General features: G+C 47.7%; 1 protein-coding gene across 1 annotated transcript in view; it reads right to left on the bottom strand.

The window, feature by feature from the left end:
• Positions 1–18287, bottom strand: part of ST3GAL4 (ST3 beta-galactoside alpha-2,3-sialyltransferase 4) — a gene marked incomplete at both ends in the record, with an annotated part of 36828 nt that extends 18541 nt beyond the window's left edge. Inside the window, 2 exons of the mRNA XM_080701165.1 lie at positions 17054–17111; positions 18235–18287. The remainder of the gene's footprint in view (positions 1–17053; positions 17112–18234) is intronic.
• Between the last annotated feature and the right edge of the window lie 1655 nt (positions 18288–19942).

The raw sequence follows: 19942 nt of genomic DNA, 5'->3' as shown, positions 1-19942 counted from the left end.
TTAGTGGTGCCCTATTTCCAAAAATTAAAGAATAAAGCTGGGCATGGTGGCACACGCTCATAATCCCAGTACCTGGGAGGCTGAGACAGGATTGCGCAGGTTCAAAGCCAGCCTCAGCTACTGAGTAAGGCTCTCAGCAACTTAGTGAGACCCTGTTTCCAAATAAAATGCAAAATAGGTCTGGGAGTGTAGCCTGAAGGTAGAAAGCCTCTGGGTTCCATCCCCAGCACCTAAATAAATAAATAAATAAATAAATAAATAAATCAAATAAAAAATAGGGCTGGGGGTGTAGTTTGGAGATAGAATGCCCCTGGGTTCCATCCCCAGTACTGAAAAAAAAAAAGCCATGTTGTTATCACACCCTATATTGTAAACTTATGTCACTAATATAATGTCTCCAAAGCTAAATGGCTATGGGAAAAACACCTCCCCCCCCCCTTTTTTTTTTTTTGGTAGTACTGGGGATTGAAGGGGCATTCTACCTCTGAGCTCCATCCCCAGTCCTATATTTTATCCTTTATTTTCAAACAGGGTCTCACTAAGTTGCAGAGAGCCTCATGAAGTAGCTGAAGTGGCCGCAAACCTATGATCCTCCTGTCTCAGCCTCCCAAGTCCTGGGATTACAAGTGTGCCCCACCACACCCAGCTTCCCCCCTAGTTTTGCGAGAGTCCCTCTCAGCTCCCTGGAGGAGAGACTCTGACGCTGGCATACACAGTCATCTTGGCACAAATGCCTCTGGTGTGGGAAACTCAAACTCTTTTTTTTTTTTCTTCTTCTTCTGCAGTACTGGGGATAGAACCCAGAGGCATTCTATCTTCCAGCTACACTTCTAGCCCTACTTTTATGCTTTATTTTGAAACAGGGTCTCACTACATTGCAGAGGGCCTCACTAAGTAGCTGAGGCTGGTCACGAACCGTGATCCTCCTGTCTCAGCCTCTCAAGTACTGGGATTACAAGCTTGTGCCACCACGCCCAGCCAAACTCAACTTCACAGCCTCTCCTTCTCCGTCAGCAGCATAGACTCAATGCTTCTAAACCCAGAGACCTGTTAGGAGCTGACTTCATATCGGTTTTCTCAGCATGGCAGGCAGTCCGGGCTTTCCAGTGACATCACTGAGTGTGTGTCCCTCAAGAGCAGTTCCTTTTCTAGACTGTGGATCTTCAGATTGATAATCTCACCCCTTTCATTTCATTTCCTGAAAGCCACCGTCATCTTGTGAAAAGCTGTTAAACAACATGATAAATGTGAAACCTCAACCCTCCCTCTACACTGTTTAGAGCATCACTTAAAGGCTGACCTTTATGTGATAATGGCTTTCTAATTTGGGAGGTTCCAAGAGTTCAAAAGTTGTTGTATATTGCCGGGCGTGGTGGTGCACCCTTGTAATCCCCGCACTTGGGAGGCTGAGACAGGAGGATCGCACAGGTTTGAAGCCAGCCTCAGCTACTTAGTGAGGCTCTCAGCAACTTAGTAAGACCCTGTTTCCAAATAAAATATAGAAAAGGACTGGGAGTATAGCCCAGAGGTAGAAAGCCTCTGGGTTCCACCCCCAGTACCACCAAAAAAAATTTTTTTAAAGTTCTTATATACTTTTTTTTTTTTTTTTTTGCAATACTGGGGATGGAACTCAGGGGCATTCTACCTTCGAGCTACTCTCAGTCCTATTTTTTATTCTTTATTTTGAAACAGGATTTCACTGAGTTGCAGAGGGTCTAAGTAGCTTAGGCTGTCTGCGAACCACGATCCTCCTGTCTCAGCCTCCCGAAGGCTGGGTCTATAAACATGCGCCACCACGCCCAGCTTGTATACTCTTAATGATTGTTGCCCTGTCCTGCCTGATATATCATTGTTTATGTAAAGTATCTTTTCATAATAGATACAGTTTGGAGTTGGATTTTTTGGGGGGAGTCTTACAGGACTTCTGAGAAGTCTTGGGAGGGGCCCCGGTGATTGAGATGCAGTCATTATAGCCCTGGAGTTCTAAGGTCTCAAACACATCAGCATCCAGAGATCTCTTCCCTGGGTGGTGGTGCCTCTCTTGAGTCACTGGAACCCTGGGTATGGAAGCATAGTTCAAGATAAGATAAAAGTGTCCCTTGGCCCACAAGTCCAGCCTCTGCTCTGCCCATACCCAACCTCCCCCAACTCTCCCTCTTACATCTTTTGTTTGCTTGTTTGTCTTTTATCCCCTAACACATCTTCAAGAGTCCACACTGATGGGCAAAGTTTGGGTGGACAAGCAGAAGGAACTGGCTCACCAGAGCCTTCTCTCTCCTCACAGACCTATTTTTTTATTATCTATTTTGAAACAAAGTCTCACTAAATTGCAGAGAGGCTCACTAAGTAGCTGAGGCTGGCCATAAACCTGTGAGCCTGCTATCCTCCTGTCTCACCCTCCCAAGTACTGGGATTACAAGCGTGCACCACCATGCCTGGCTAGTACACTATCTTCATACATGAGGTGAAGACCAGAAACTGCCACTGCATAAAATGTGAATTGAAGAAAATTATTTATAAGAACACTATCTTTTGATCCATATGTCCATGATCAAAAGAACAGATAGAAGCGAGGCATGGTGGCATGTGCTTGTAATCCCAGCATTTGAGAGGCTGAGACAGGAGGAGCACAGGTTTGCAGTCAGCTACTTAGTGAGGCCCTCTGCAACTTAGTGAGGCCCTGTTTCAAAATAAAGAATAAAAAATAGAGCTGGGGGTGTAGATTGGAGATAGAATGCCCCTGGGTTCCATCCCCAGTTACACACACACACACACACACACACACACACACACACACACACAGGCAAATAAAAACTGGGCACAGTGGTGCATGCCTGTAATCCCAGTAATTGAGAGGCTGAGACAGGAGAATCACAGGTTCGAGGTTCTACCCCCCCAATACCACATACATGCAAAACAATATAGTAATAATAATTCCAGATCCCGCAACATTTAAAACACCATGCCCTGTCACCCTGCCCTGACAAGGACCCCAAAACTGAAACTACTGGCTTTGACCCCCCACTTCTGCCTAGCCTCCATTCTCAAATTAAGGGCGGGTGTGTGTTCGCACATGTGTATCAGAATGCAAATGTTGTTATGTGAGGTAAAAGTTGTATCATGGGGAGAAAACGCATGTTTAGTAAATGCTAGTGAGGTCCGGGGATAGTCTTGGACTGTCTCAGCTCAATGTGATACACAGTTGTGCATAGTATGAAATTCAGTTTTTATATTTGGGAAGAGGATGCAGGGCATGCTGGTGGTTGAATCTAGGGTGTTCTAGTTATGATCTATACCCCCAGCTCTTTTTATGTTTTATTTTGAAACAGGGTCTTGCAAAATTGCTGAGGTCTCACTAAGTTACTGAGGCTAACTTCAAACCTGCAATCCTCCTGTCTCAGCTTCCTAAGTACTGGGATTATAGGCATGTGCCACCATGCCCAGCTGGGGGATCTGGAATTAGTGGTTGGAACTCAAGACCAGACTTCCCTCCCAGCCTCCCCTCCTCCTGGCCATGCCTTCCTCTGGACCACCCAATGCCAGGAGCCACAGCACTCCTACATCTGTCTCTGTCACATCACCTGCTTCACTCCTGTGGGAGCAGTTACGCTACACTGTCTCCAGTGTCCACTAGGCTGTATGTTCCAAGAACACAAGGTCATCTTGTGTCCAAGTCTCTCCAAAACCAAAGGGTATTTCTGGCATGGGAAAGGTAATCAACAACTATTTAAATGAATGGACATCTGAATTAATACTTGCTCACCAAAGCAAATAAGCAGAACAACTCTGAACTAAAAGCATCAACAAGTTAACACATCTCATGCTCGTATTTTACAAGAAGGCAAACGCGGTGCTGGGGCTTGCTAGAGGTTCACACCAGAGCTCCCTCTGCCGCTATCTGACAAATGCTCGTCACTGCCCTCACAAGGACGCCCTTATCACCAGGCAGATGCGGTTTCCACAGAACTGGCCGTTGCCAACTTTGACTCAGCTAACCACTAGCAGCTCCCAAGGTGCCGGGCCACAGCAGGGGCCGACGTCAGACAGAAGACACTGGTTGGCCCCAGGAGTGCTCAGTGCTTGGAGACAACCTACTCCTCAGGAGACCTCCTTCCACCTCACTTACTCTTCAAGATGACCAGCTTGGACAAAATGCCAGGACCCAGCTGCAGTGGGCTCAAAGCAGTGGAAAACAGTACAGACTCAGGATGACCTGAGGTCCCGGGGATGAGGTGGTATGCACCTGTAATCCCAGTACTTGGAAGGCTGAGACAGGAGGCTCGCAGGTTCACGGCCAGCCTCAGCTACTTAGTGAGACCCTGTTTCCAAATAAAAGAATAAAACAGAGCTGTGAGTGTAGCTTGGAGGTGGAATGCCTCTGGATTCCATTCCCAGTAAAACACACACACACACACACACACACACACACACACACATCCCACAGTCTTAGCCAAGCATAGTAGAACACACATGTAGTCCGAGTTCCTGGAAAGCTGACAGGAGGATCGCAGGTTGAAGACCAGCCAAACAATATATATAGAGAGAGTGCTATTATCACCACCATATATACTTATTTAATGCCACTGAACTTTACACTTAACAAGGACTTAGATTGTAAATATAACATTATGATTGTGTACTTTACCATAAGAAAAAATCAGGTAAGAGTTGCATAATAAAAAAATCAGGTAAGGGTTGCGAGTGTGCCTGAGTGGTAGAGCACACACTTAGCGTGCACAAAGCCCTGGGTTCTATCCCTAGCACTGCAAAAAAAGAGGAAAAAGTAGAAAGCAAAAGAATTAGGAAAACAAAGAACATAGAAAGGCAATTCACAGATTAAAACCAAATACCTAGCCGGGCATGGTGGCGCACACTTGTAATCCCAGCACTTGGGAAGCTGAGACAGGAGGATCACGCATTTGCTGCCAGCCTCAGCTACTTAGTGAGGCCCTCCGCAACTTAGTGAGACCTTCTTTCAAAATAAAGAATAAAAAATAGGGCTGGGGATATAGCTTGGAGACAGAATGCCCCTGGGTTCCATCCCCAGCAACACACACACACACACACACACCTAACAGACATATATGAAAAGATACTGGTTAGGAGAATCACAAGTTCGAGGCAGACTCAACAATATATAAAAAGACATTGCTGACCAGGAATGCAGATTAAGCCCAAATATCATTTACCTCACATTGTTGATGAGAGTACAAATTGAAATGGCTGATAAAAGCACTTCACAGTATCTAGTGAGCTGAAAATGTGTGCACCTTTCAACATGGCAATTCCATTTCTGGGTGCATCCAAATCAACTCCCCCTTGTACACATACACCCATTCAAGGATGCTAATTTATTATTGCTGCAATAAGAAATCATGGGAACAACTTAAGTATCCATCAGTAGAGGGATGGCTAAATAAATTGTGGTATAGTTATACAGTTGAACACCATAGAGCCATTTAGGCTGAAGAAAGTAAGTTATATAGATCAATTTGCATATACTTAAAATATGATGTTTGTTCAATTTTACAAAAATTATATTAAGTATGAATCTAAAGATAATACTATGCTTATATGTACAAAGATGCAGGCAAATAGTATGTGTTGATAGAAGAACGAAACATAGCTGGGCATGGTAATGCACACCTGTAATCCCAGTACTTGGGAGGCTGAGGCAGGAGAATTGCAAGTTCAGAGCCAGCCTCAACAACTTAGTGAGTCCTCAAGTCAAAGTAAATTTAAAAGGGGGGGCTGGGGGTGTAGTTCAGAGATGGTATATTCCTAAATTAAATCCCTAGTACAGAAAAAAGGAAGGAAAAAGGAAGGAAGAGCAAGAAGGAAAGAAAGAGAGAAAATGAAATATAGAAGCATGCCCCATTTTCAATGAGAATTATAGTGTAGGAAGATGGGGAAGAATGGAATAGATTGTAGAGGCAAGTCTTTAGTTTTGTACTTTTGTCACTTCAAAATTAATTATGATTATCATTTGCCATGCTGGGAATTAAACTCAGGGACTCACATATGTTAGGCAAGTGCTGCGCCTCTGAGATGCATCCCCAGCCTGCCCTTCCTTCTTTCTTTTTTCTATCTTTCTTTCTTTCCCCTTCCTTCCTTCCTTCCTTCCTTCCTTCCTTCCTTCCTTCCTTCCTTCCTTCTTTCCTTCCTTCCTTCCTTCCTTCCTGTATTGGAGACTGAATCCAAGACCTTAGGCATGCTAGACAAGTGTTCTACCACTGAGCTACATCTCTAGCCCTTTATATATTATTTTTGACAGGGTCTCACTAAAGTGCCTAGGCTAGCCTTGAACTTGAGGTCCTCCTGCTCAGCCTCCCAAGTAGCTGGAATTAAAGAGTAGCTGGGATTATAGGTGTGAACCACCACAACTGGCCCCTTTATTTCTTGTTTTGGTTTGGTTTTTGTTTTGGTTTGTTTGTTTGTATTGGGAGTTAAACCCAGGGTCATTTTACCTCCAAACTACACTCAGCCCTAATTTATCATTTTGAAATAGGGTCTCGAACCAGGTGTGGTGGCACACACTTATAATCCTAGTACTTGGGAGGCTGAGACAGGAGGATCACAAGTTCAAAGCCAGCCTTGGCAATTTAGCAAGGCTTTCAGCAACCTAGTGAGAAGTAAGAAGTCAAATCAAGCTGGGGGTATAGCTTGAAGGTATATTGCCTCTGGGTTTGATCCCAGTACCAAAATAATTTAAAAAAAAGAAAGAAAGAAAAGAAAAAGAAAAAGGCCAGGCTTGGTGGCACACGCTTGTAATCCCAGCATTCGGGAGGCGGAGACTGGAGGATCGCAGTTCATGGACAGCCTTAGCTACTTAGCGAGGCCCTCCGCAACTCAGCAAGGCCCTCCGCAACTCAGCGAGACCTTGCCTCAAAAAATAAAAATACTAAAAATTAGGACTGGGGGTGTAGCTCAGAGGTACAGTGTCCCTAGGTTCCATCGCCGGTACCACAAAAAATAAATAAACATAAAGAAATAAAAAAAGAGTGTTTCTAGCTTGCTGAGGTTGGCCTCAAAATTGTGATCCTCCTAAACACTGGAATTACTCGCATGCTCCATGAGGACTCAGTCCATATACATAGTTAGGTACTGGGGATTGAACCTGGGAGCATTCTATATCCCAGCCATACCCCATCCCTATTCTATTTCTTATTTTACTAAATTTAGTAAGATAAACTTTATCTTACTAAATTGTGGAGACAGGACTCAAACCTGGGATCTTCCTGCCTCAGCCCCTCAAGTACTAGGATTACAGGCATGCACCACCATGCTTAGCCTGAACCGACCCCTTTGCTTTTTTATTTTTTAACTTTTAAGTTTTTATTCATTTTTTATTTATTTATTGGGGGGGGGGCATTGGGAATGGAACCCGGGGACTTTCTACCTCCAGGCTACACTCCCAGATCTATTTTTATATTTTATTTGGAACCAGTCTGAGTTGCTACTGAGAGCCTCACTAAGGAGCTGAGGCTGGCTTCAAACCTACATAAGTCTTCTGCCTCAGCCTTCCACGTACTGGTATTGTAAGCATGCACTATGCCCGGCTTATTTTTTAAGAATAAAAATAAATAAATAAATAGAAGTCTGACATAATATGGGAAAAGTTTTCATTTGTTGATAATGTGACAATCCGGCTGATTATCACAGGTCTGTTAGGTTAATTTTGTTCCTGAAGTATTCTTATATTAAAAAGAAGAATAAGTCTAGAGGCCATACAAGAAAAGATGGATATATTCACCTACCTAGAATTAAAGAGAGACAATAGTTAAAAGATGAATGAGTAACTGGGGAAACACATCTGCACTTCATGTACAGTATTGCAGACTGGTTCATTCCCTTCCCCTAAAGCGTACTCATGCAAATCTAAAAGAAGAGCCAGGCCTGGTGGCACACGCTTCTAATCCCAGCACCTGGGAGGCTGGGACAGGAGGATCGCAGGTTCAAAGCCAGCCTCAGCAGCTTAGTGAGGCTCTCCAGGAATTTAATGAGACCCTATTTCCAAATAAAATATAAAATAGAAGGTCTGGGAGTATAGCCTGGAGGTTGAAAGTCCCTGGGTTTCATCCCCAGCACCACAAAAAAAAAAAAAAAAGCAGGCCTAGAATATAAATATACAGTTTACAGTGAAGATATAAATATGGCACATAGGCTCATCTATGTTTAAAATTGACACTGCGGTAGACACTTTTTCACCAATCCCAACAGCAAAGTCCAAGAGGCCTAAGGTTCATGGTGCATGGTGCAGGGGGAGTGTGGGGAATGGGGCCCCTCACTTCCGTGGTGGTTGACTCTGGTGTGCAGGGATTCTACTGGGGACTGAGCCCAGGTGCACTCCATCACTGAGCTATACCCACAACCACTCCCCCTTTTTTTTTTTTTGAGACAGTCTTGCTAAACTGCCCAGGCTGGCCTTGAACTTTCCATCTTTCTGCGTCATCTTCCTGAATCACTGGGATTACAGGTGTGCACCTGTATGGTTCACTCAACGTATGAGTAAATGAAGATAAAACACAGTGCTAAAGGCAGCTGGCCTTTCAAGAACCCTTGTTCCAAGGACCATTACTGAAGAGGAAGCAGCTAATCTCAGGGGACGATGATAATGAATACACTTAATGCCACTGAGCTGAGGAAGATGGTAAATATAACATTACAATCGTGTATGTGACCATAATAAAAAAATATCAGGATGGACATGAAGGTGCTTGTCTGTAATCCCAGTACTTGGGAGGCTTAGACAGGAAGAGGGAAGGTTCAGGACTAGCCTCAATAGCCTAATGAGACCTTGTTACAAAGAAAAAAAAAATATATATATATATGGTAATCCATACTTGTAACTCTAGTACTTGGGAGGCTGAGACAGAAGTATCACATGTTCGCAGCCAGCCTCAGCAACTTAGTAAGGCTCTCTGCAATTTGGTAAAACCCTGTTTCAAAAAATAATAATAATAATAAAATAAAGCTGGGGTTGTAGCTCAGAGGTAGAATGTCCCTGGGTTTAATCTCCAGTATTGATAATAATAATAATAATAATAATAATAATAATAATAATAAAAAATAAAATACAAAGAGGGCTGAGTGTGTAGCTCAAATATAGAACATCCCACATTCAATCCCCAGTACCACACATGCACACAAAAACTTAGTAGCCAGTTGTGGTGGCACACACCCATAATCCCATTACTTGGGAAGCTGAAACAAAAGGACTGCAGGTTTGAGACCAGCTTTTTGAAACAGAGTCTCACTAACTCTCTAGAGGCCTTACTAAATTGCTGAAGCTTGTCTTGAACCTGCAGTCTCCCAGGTACTGAGATTACTGGTGTGTGCCACCATGCCTGGCTTAAAAAAAATTTTTTTTTGCCATGCTGGGGATAAAATTCAGGGTTTCAAGTATGTCAGGCAAGTACTATACCTCTGAGACACAAACCCAGCTCTTCCTCTCTTCCTTCCTTGTTTCTTTCCTTTCTTTCTCTATTTCTTGTTCTTTTTTTTTTTTTTTTTTTGTACTGGTGATTGAATCCGGGGCCCTAGGCATGCTAGACAAGTGTTCTACCACTAAGCTACACCTCCAGTCCCTTCTGTATTATTTTAGACAGTCTTACTAAAGTAAAAAAGACTCCTGTTTCGGCCTCTCAAGTAACGAGGAATAGAGAGTAGCTGGGATTACAAGTGTGTGTCACACCTGGCCCCTTTATTTCTTGGTTTTTTTTGGGGGGGGGATCCTTTGTTATTTTTTGTTTTTGTTTTGTGGTACTGAGGATTGAACCGGGGGCATTCTGAGCTACACCCTCAGCCCTATTTTTTTTGTATTTGTGGTACTAGGGATGGAACCCAGGGACCATCTACTTCTGGGCTACACCCTCACACCTATTTTAATATTTTATTTGGAAACAGGGTTTCCAAAGTTGCTGAGAGCCTCACTAAGCTGCTAAAGCTAGCTTTGAATCTGCAATCCTCCTGTCTCAGCCTCTCAAATACTGGGATTACAAGTATGTGCTACAATGCCAGGCTTCTATTTTATTTTTGAAATAGGGCCTCACTAAGTTGCTGAGGCTGGCCTCAGCAGTTGAGAGTCAATCTAGGTTGACTTTCATCAACCTAGCGAGACTCTGTTTTAAAATAAACATAAAATAGCCGGGCGTGGTGGCGCACGCTTGTAATCCTCGCACTTGGGAGGCTAAGACAGGAGGATCCCACAGGTTCGAAGCCAGCATCAGCTACTTAGTGAGGCTCTCAGCAACTTAGTGAGACCCTGTTTCCAAACAAAGTATAAAATAGGTCTGGGAGTATAGCCCCAAGGTAGAAAGCCCCTGGGTTCCATCCCTAGTACCACCAAATAAATAAATAAATAAATAAATAAATAAATAAAATAAAAATAAACATAAAATAGGGCTGAGGGTGTAGCTCAGAGGTAGAATGCCCCTGGGTTCCTTCCCCAGAACCACACACACACAAAATAAAAAATAAAAATATAAACAAAGCCAGGCATGGTGGCGCACGCTTGTAATCCCAGCATTCGGAAGGCTGAGACGGTTCATGGACAGCCTCAGCTACTTAGTGAGGCCCTCCACAATTTAGTGAGACCCTGTTTCAAAATAAAGAATAAAAAATAGGGTAGGGGGTGTAGCTCAGAGGTCGAATGTCCCTGGTTTCCATCTCCAGACCCACTAAATAAATAAATAAATGCAGACCTAGCATATGAAAAATATAGTTTACAGTGAAAATAAATAATTGGTACTTAGGCTCATCTACATTTAAAACTGTGAGCCTAGCCTGGTACTTGGGAGGCTGAGACAGGAGGTACGCAGGTTCAAAGCCAGCCTCGGCAACTTAGCGAGGCTCTCAACGATCCAGACCCTGTTTCCAAATAAGAAATAAAATTGGGCTGAAGGTGTAGCTTGAAGGTAGAATGCCTCTGGATTTAATCCCCAGTACCATAAACAAATAAATAAAACTGCCATTATGGTAGACGCTTTTTCACCAATCCCAACAATCCTCAAGAGGCCTGAAGTTTGTGGTGCAGGTAAGGTGTGAGGAGTGGGGCTCCTCAGATCCATGGTGGAAGTATAAAGCAAGTCAGCCTTGTGGGAGGGGGCTGGCTGTATTTTTTAACACTCCCCTACCCCTTTTTCCCAGGTGATTTCCTTGCCAGAAGTCTATGCTACAGAAGTCTCTTGTGTTTGCACAGAGACACGTCTATCAAGATCTTTCTTACAGCACTTTTCTTCCTTCCTGCCTCGAGATGAAGTCTACACTACTGCCCACACTGGCTTTGAACTCCTGGGCTCAAGCCACGCTCCTGCCTCAGCAAGGACAATGGGCACATGCCACCACACCCTTTTTAATAGGACTCAAAGCCCTTTTTAATAACAGTAAAAGATGGAAACAACTTGAAAATCTATTCATAGAGACCTGTTTAACTACATCACAGCCCAGGAATTGAAACACTAAGCAGCTGAGAAAACGAAGATGAAATTTATGCATTCTGAAATCAAATGAACTCCAAAATTCAATATCATCATCATCATCATTATTATTATTGCTATATTTTTATTATTATTATTATTATTATTATTATTATTATTATTATTATTATTTGGTGGTACTGGAGATTGAACTGAGTTGTGTTCTACTTCTGAGCTATACTCCTAGAATTTTAAATTGTAAAAAGGCAGGTGGAAGCCAGATGTGGTGCTCGTAATATCAGTACTTGGGAGGCTGAGACAGGTGGATCACAGGTTTTCAGCCGGCCTTAGCAACTTGTGAGGCCCTTGGCAACTTAGTGAGACTCTGTTTGTTCTACCTCTGAGCTATACTCCCAGCCCTGTTTCTTTCTTTCTTTTTTTTTTTAAACAGGGCCTTGCTAAGTTGCTGAGGTTGGTCTCAAACCTGTGATCCTCCTGTCCCAGCCTCCCAAGTACTGGGATTACAAGCGTGTGCCACCATACCTTAACTTTTATAAACTGATGAATGTGATACACTTTCAACAAAAAGTTAGATAAGAGAAAAAAACAAGGACTACGGATGCTGGAGTTTCCCACACCTGGGCCTGAATTCAGATGGCCATGGGCTGTGTGAGTGTGGCCACGCCACCTCCCAGGTCTTAGGTTTTCTGTTGGATACATGAGGATAAAACACAGCACTATCTTGCTCTCTCCGAGGGTGGTTGAATTTACTCCAAGGATCGTTACTGAAGAGGAGGTAGGTAATCTCAGGTCAACACATCTCACTCGCCCCTTGTGGCCAGCTTCCTCCTAGGGCAGTGGTCCAGGGATCGGCACAGTGTAAACTTGGGCAAACACCTCCTGGCCAGTCCAGCCCTCCATCTGCTGGCCACAACATATGCCTTATTGCAGGGCAGTGTCCAAATGGAGGGGCAATTTCCAGCTTGCAGAAAAGTTCCTTGTGGGCTATCACAACACCATTTACAGCAGTTCCACCCTCCTCTCTGCAGGTGAAGAAGAGCCTGTGAAAAGCCCTGGGTGTTCAGCTTGGGGCTTGCCAGGAGCACCCCTGGAGGAGCTGGTGGAGCTGTATTTATCCTCCACGTCTCACTTCCTCGATGCTCACACAAGGATGCCCTTTTCATGAGCAGCTGCAATTTCTGCAGAACTAACTCCTGTCGCCTCTAGTCCAGCTTCCTAATTCAAAGCTCTAACACAAGGTCGCCCTGTGTAGGATTAACCCTGTTTAGCCTCAAGAGGGCCATGGGAGATGCCTCCCTCATCCCCTAGCTACTCCTCGGGAGGGCTAGTCTGGAGTAATACCCTTGTCCTGATGTAGGGGGAACCCCGGGGCCCCTGGGACACAGTGAGCCTCGGCATCGGGCAGAAACAGAAGCTAGCAGGCACTGCGGGCCTACTGTGTGCAGGGTACTGTCTTAGACATGCATTGAGCAGTGGACAGGATGAGAAGCCCACACTTGTAGAGTTTATACCTAGACACATGACAAACAAACAAACAATGAAGGAAATATAACAATGACACACATCTACCATAAGGTCAATAACTCCGGGCCCCAGGGCAAAGGGCGCCGGCGCAGCTCCTTTGCAACCGGAAAGACTGTCTCTAAAAGAGGAGTGGAGCTGGCCCTCCACCGGAGACCCACATGAAAGAGAGCCAAGCAAACATGAGAGGTGGTCGGAGACAGAAGGTTCCAGGCAGCAAGTGCAAAGGCCTCGTACTAATCAAAGGTCAGGAACAGACACAGTCCACTGTGGTCACGGACGGGGAGGAAGGGCCAAAAGTGGTGCTGGGGAGGCCCCGGGGACCCGGCGGTGTAGGACCCTGAGGGTTATCTCAAGGAACGTGGATTTTTACCCTAGGTGTCATGAAAAGTCAATGGAGTAAACTGCATCCTTTGTGTTTGTTTTCCCCTAGTGCTGGGGATCAAACCCAGAGCTTTGTAAATGCTAGACAGTGTTTTACCACTCAGCCGTAGGCCCAGCCCTGGATTAATGTTTAAAATTTTTTTCATTGGCACCTTGCAATTATACATAATAGGGAGAACAGGAAATAAATTTTAAAAAGATAAGTTTAATTGCTAAATCATTTTATGTGATGTGACCTTGAATTTCTGTTTATAGGTAAGAAATGTCTTCCTGCCTAGGAGAAGCTGATGACGTGGATCCAAACCCCAGGACACCACAAATACCTCTACCACGAACTCCTGGCTGGCTCACCTGCTTTGCAGGGTGGGTAGGGATCGGGGTGGCAATGGAGAAGTCACTCTCACCCTCTCCCCTGCCCCTCTTTTCTAGACGGTAACACCTCCTAGAGTGGGTGCCCAGGCCCTTGGCCACTTCTGCCTAACCCCTCCTAATAAGGGTTGAATACAGATCCACTCAGCCTGGGCCAACACATGCACCCTCTCCACCAGGGTGCTGGCTGCCCACAGGAGATACACACACACACACACACACACACACACACACACACACACACAGCGGCCCCTTATCTCCAGAGCTCATGTGCCTCTGCAGAGCAGATACAGAGGCGCCTTAACTTAATGATGGGGCTGCGTCCTGAGAAGCTGAAGACACTGCAAGTCAAAAATGTATTTAATAGCCAAGTATGGCGGCACATGCCTATAATCCCAGTACTTGGGCAGCTGAGACAGGAGGATCATGGGTTTGAGGCCAGCCTCAGAAACTTAGTGAGATTCTCAGCAAGTTAGAGTCCCTGTTTCCAAATAAAAAATAAAACAGGGCTGGGGTGTAGCCCAGAGGTAGACTGCCCCTGGGTTCAACCCCCAGTAGCCCCCACCCCTCAAAAAATGCATTGAATTCACCTAACCTTCCCGGCTTAGCAACACAGGGTACTGTGATTCCCCTCGTGACTGTGTGGCTGCCTGGAAGCCGCAGCTAACTGCCATGGCCCAGCATCACAAGACAGTCATACTAAGGATAGCTAGCCCAAAACTCTCCAAATCCCAAGTATGGTTTCCACTGAATGCATATTGCTTTAGCACCAGGGGAGAGTCAAAAAGTCCAGAGTGAAAAAAATCTGAGTCGGGAGTGGGGATATAGGATTATATATCTATAATCCCAGTACCTGGGAGGCTGAGACAAGAGGATTACACAGGTTCAAGATTAGCCTCGGCAACACAGCAAGACTCTCACCAACCTGTTTCAAGAAAAAAAAAAAGAAAAAAGAAAAGAAAAGAAAGGCCCTGGAGAGCTGGGGATGGTGGCACACACTTGTAATCCTGCTACTTGAGAGGCTGAGACAGGAGGATCCAGGTTCGCAGTCAGCCTCAGCTACTTAGTGAGGCCCTGTGCAACTTAGTGAGACCCTGCTTCAAAAATAAAGAATAAGCCGGGCTTGGTGGTGCACGCTTGGAGGATCTGGGAGCAGTCTGGATTCTCACAGGCCACTCTGCCTGTTCTGCTGTCCTGTCACCTCTGCAGGAGGCTGAGTTAGGAACCCTCTGCACCCCTAAAGTCTCCAAGTGGGGACAGTGCAGGGCACTGTCCTAGGAATGCCATAGATAAAATTCCAGCTTTGCCCCATGGCCGATCCCAGGAATGCTGCTAGCTGCAGCTCTATTTTGGAGGGTCTGGGAGCAGTCTGGATTCTCACAGGCCACTCTGCCTGTTCTGCTGTCCTGTCACCTCTGCAGGACACACACTCTCTCCTCCTCTCACCAGAACATCTGGTCAAAACTGACAAACTGGCCCTTCCCGGCAATTCAGGAATGAAGAAGTTTCAGGACGTCATCGGCAGGGAAGAGTCCTTTCCTGAATCCTCATTAGAGCCCCGGGGCGTTGTCAAAGGAGTTCAGAATGTGAGGCAGAGGAGTGGGGCCAGGGAAGGGGTCCCCAGGAGGGAACTGCGACAGTGGGGAAGGAAAAGAAAGCCCTCTGCTTCCAGCATCAGCCTGTTACCTGGAAACATCAGAGGTAACGGTGGGTGGTAGAAGGTAGGAGCTCAGAGTCAGGAGGTGGGTTCACATCAGGACCACGGCCTCCAAAGTAAAAGCAAGGCTGAGGGAGGGAAAGGGAGGGCAGTTCAGGTTCTAGGTGCTACCAGAAAGGACCAGACCCTGCACTCTGTGAGCAAGGGGCCCTCTGGCTGGTGCTCGGTTATCACTGAGAAACAGGGCTACCTCTGTGGGGGCTCACCTGGTCCCTGGGGGATACGGAGGTGACTCTATCTGAGCACCCACAGCCCCCTCACAGCTTAGAGCCAGGAGGCACAGGCTTTCCCCCAACCAAGCCAACCCACCTGTTGCAATCACACACACACACACACACACACACACACACACACACACACACAGAGCTCTCCCCCTCACCCCTCCACATACAGTTTCTGGGGCCTGCTGAACCCCCTTGGCCGGGGCACTCTCTTCCCCCATTCTTGGTGGCCCTCCGTGTGGCTGTGCCAGTTCCTTCAACTTCGGCTCTGGCTCCTACTGTTTGTTTATCAGGCTGTAGGTTCCCGGGAGCTCAGCTGGGAGCCTGCAGCCTCCAGAGGAGCAGGGAGTGGCTTCACCAGCCCTCTAGGGACCTCTGAAGGCCAGGAAGAGGGAAGCCCTGGGCTCCCTGTCCCTGTTCTGCTAAACCCAGCTTCAGGGGAGAATCTGGCTGTGCTCTGGTCATGCTCAGAGGTGCTGGGGAGGGGGCTACAGGAGCAAAAGAGGGGGAGATACACAGCCAGGGCCCAGCCACACTGATGGGCCCCATGGCTGTGTCTCCAGCATGGCTGGACACGCACACAGCATACTGCTGCCCAGTGGGGGTTCTCCTGCCCCTGTGACCACAGCACACACTCACCATCCTCCGGGCCAGCTGCTATGTCCGTGCCTCATCCATGCAAGAGGGACTGTCCTCCCCTCCCACTGATCACCCAAGTCCAGGAAATGTCTAGGCCCTACCCACCTGGCCTTCCCACCCACTCAGACCTCCCGGGCTCCAGCCCTGGGGCGGCAGTGATTCCAGGATCATCCCAGACCTGGGGGAAGTGATGGGAAAGCAAGATGTCCAGGAGAGCCTGGGGACTGAGGATTCAGTCCCTCATCCACCTCTCAGAGCAACAGGCCCAGAGTCCTATATGACATGTCCTGGAGGAGACCCCACATCAACTGCATATAGCAACAGAGGTCAAGCCCAGCCCAGCCCCACCTCTAGGCCCAAAATCCATGCCCAGGGTAGTCCAGTGCCTCAGCCAGCTGCTCCAACCCTCTGCCCTTTGATGAGATATCCTTTTGCTCAAATTGAAAGAACACAGCCTACCCGTGCACCACAGCGTGGGGACAAGCACCCACTCAGGACATGTACAAATCCAGCAAGGACTGGCAATCGGAAAGGTCTCAGAGAAACTCAGGCACAGAGGTGCACAGGCCTGAGACAGATCAGGAGCGAGTCACCACAGGACCCTGGTCCACCTGAAGGCAGGAGAGGAGAGTCCAGCCAATCGGCCTGGTCCCTTGGAGTGGCTGCGTTCTCCTGCCTAGGAGAGGCTGAATGCTTAGGGCCCTAGGACACGTAACCACCACCACCAGCTGGTCCCAGGACACACCCAGGCCTGGCCGGCACACCTGGCTTCATAGGGCTGTCTGTCCAGCTGTTCCAGAAAGAGGACATTTTCTTCCCACTCTATTCAACAGCAGCCACAGGGACTTGGTAAGAGGGGAAGTTTGGGTCACTAGGGGCAGGGGTGCAGAAGCTAACACTGATCTGGGGGGTTCCTGGGCAGGAGGCTGGCCGAGTGGGGTGCGGAGGGGCTTGGGGCCACCTGGTGGGGCACAGGGAAGGGCTGCCTGAATCTGCCTCCTGAGTACTGCAAAGAAGCAAGGCCCTGAAGGTTCTGAAAGCAGGGCTAGCCAGGGAGGAGAAAGGAGAAGCCTAGGGCAAGAGAGGGAATGAGTCCCCTGCTTTCTGGAACCTGTTAAAGGGTGTAGCCAAGAACTAGCCTCTGGCCCATCCCCAAGCCCCACCTGGCCTCACTCCAGGACAGGCCCCATGGCCCCTCCTTAGCTGGTAAAGGACTGGTGGGAAGGACCCAAGGAGAAGACAGAATCCACAGCCAAGGACCCAGGACCTGGAATCCATTGCCTTCCCACCCCAGGAGGCAGGAAGGGACGTCTCTCCTCTCTTCCCACTGCTTCTCAATGGTCTCTCTTCCCTGTTGGTCCTTGTCCCCTTCTGGGCCATCCCACCCCGTGCCTCCTCCGGCTGCCTCCCCCGCCCCACCCCGGATTATGTAAGGGGCCAGAGGACACACAGAGGAGCTTTGTCGTCAAACCAAATCCATACGGAGCTGGCCACAGCCAACGCAGCTGTTCCCCATTCTCTCCGCCTTGGCAGGGTTGAGACTCTGGGCAGGAAGCCCCTACACGCCTCCATTTGGGGAGACGGGACAAATACTGGCCCCAGGGCCCCCAGACAGCTGAATGGGTGGCCAGGGATCAGTCACCACTGCGTGGGACCACAGCAGGGGACCAGCTGGCCCCTAAGACAGAAGAGAGGCACAGTGCTAAGCTAGGGTCACGGACCACAGGGAGGCAAAGCTGGGCCTGGGTCAGGCAACTTGGTGCTGCCCCAGGGGGAGGGTGCAGGCCAGCCTCAGCACCAGTGCACCCCAAGTTCCGTCACACACAGATAAGAGCCCACAGACTGTCTCACACGTGGCACAGGTGCATGCCCATTTGCACGCTTATAGGCGCACTCACGCACATGCAAACGCATGCATCAGCCCAAGCACAATCAGTGCGCTCACCTGGCAGGGGTCTGAGCAGAAACCTCCTCTCTGCTCTGGCCAGCTCCCTCCATCCTAGCAGGCACCTCTGGGGGACAGAGCTGGAGCTCTGGAGAGAGGAAGGTGGAGGTGGAAGTCAGAGACCAGAGAAGCTCCGTCCACCAGCCCCTCAGGAGCCCATCAGGAGCCCCTCAGGCTGTGAGGGACAAGATCCCGCCTACCTGCCCAGGGAGATGTCCACGGGGTGGGTCATGGGCAGAAACAGCAGTCACAGGATTGCATTCTCTGACAAGGTCCTTCCCCCACCCCACAGCTGAAAGAGCCATTTTTGTTCTATCATACCAGAGCTGCGGCATCTGAGGCTCCCTATGGGCTCTGGAGAAGGCTATCCTAAGCACCCCTGGCCCTCCAGTGAAACCAACCTGGCCATCCCCATGAGGACAACCTAATGCTGAGGCCTAGGGATGGGGGGAGGAGTAGGGGAACAGAGGGAAGGAGAGAAAGAAGGACGCAGGAACAAAGGTGGAGGGCAAGTGTGGTGGTGTAGCCCTCTAATCCCAGGGACTCCAGAAGCAGCTGGGCAATTTAGAGAGACCCAGTCTCAAAATAAAAAAAATAAAAAGGAAGCCAGGCATGGTGGCACACGCTTGAAATCCCAATAATTGGGAGGCTGAGACAGGAGGATCGCAGGTTCATGGCCAGCCTCAGCCACTTCGTGAAGCTCCCTGCAATTTAGTGAGACCCTGTTTTAAAACAAAGAATAAAAATTAGGGCTATGTGTATAGCTTGGAGGTAGTATGCCCCTGGGTTCAATCCCCAGTTCCGCAAAAACAGGGAAAAGGAAGAAAGGCAGAGAGATAAGTGAGAAGGCCAGTATACCAAGGGAGATGGCTCCCTGGGAGAGGACAACACCAAAGGAAGGAAAAAAGAAAAAATGTGAAAGGTGAGGTATATCTCAAGGGGAAGAGAGGGAAGACAGAAAAGAATTGAAAATCAAAAGTCAGTACCCGGGAGGCCAAGACAGGAGGATCGCAGGTTTGAGACCAATCCTCAGCAATTTAGGGAAAACCTTTTTCAAAATAAAAAATCAGAGAGCTGGGCATGGTGGTGCTCGCCTGTGACCCCTGTACTCAGGAGGCTGAGACAGGAGAATCACAGGTTTGAGAACAACTTCAGCAAGTAGTGAGACTCCCATCAGCCTAGCAAGACCTTGTTTTCAAATAAGAAATAATATCACTCTGTGGGTGCAGCTTGAAGGTAGAATGCCTCTAGGTTCAAACCCCAGTACCACACCATACACACACACACACACCAAAAAAAAAAAAAAAAATTTAAAAGGACTAGAGGGGTAGCTCTGAGGTAGATCGCCTGAGTCAATACTTAATATCAAAAAAAGAAAAAAGAAAAAGGAGGAGGAGAAGAAAAAGAAGAGGAAGAGAACCATACGGATTAAGAAGAAAGCACAGAAGGTCTGAAAAGATGGTCCCACATCAAACACCTGTGAGGACAGTCTTCCCCTCTCCATCAACACACCCTCCCCTCCAACCCCTTGGACCCGACCCCCTCGGGTGGACACAGCCAGGCCAGGCCAGCAGAGTGGGCATTTCCAGACCAGTGGTCATGACCCACCATGCCCAGGGAGTCACAGCCTCAACAATCCCAGAACTTCAGGGTTTGGAGAACAGACAGGAAGGGCCCAGGGTGGGTGAGAGGGACAGAGATGACCAGG

The sequence above is a fragment of the Muscardinus avellanarius genome, assembly GCF_963383645.1.
Source record: "Muscardinus avellanarius genome assembly, chromosome: 1".
NCBI lineage: Eukaryota > Metazoa > Chordata > Mammalia > Rodentia > Gliridae > Muscardinus > Muscardinus avellanarius.
Note: the sequence above shows the minus strand (reverse complement) of the source record. Positions and strands in the feature narration are given on the sequence as shown.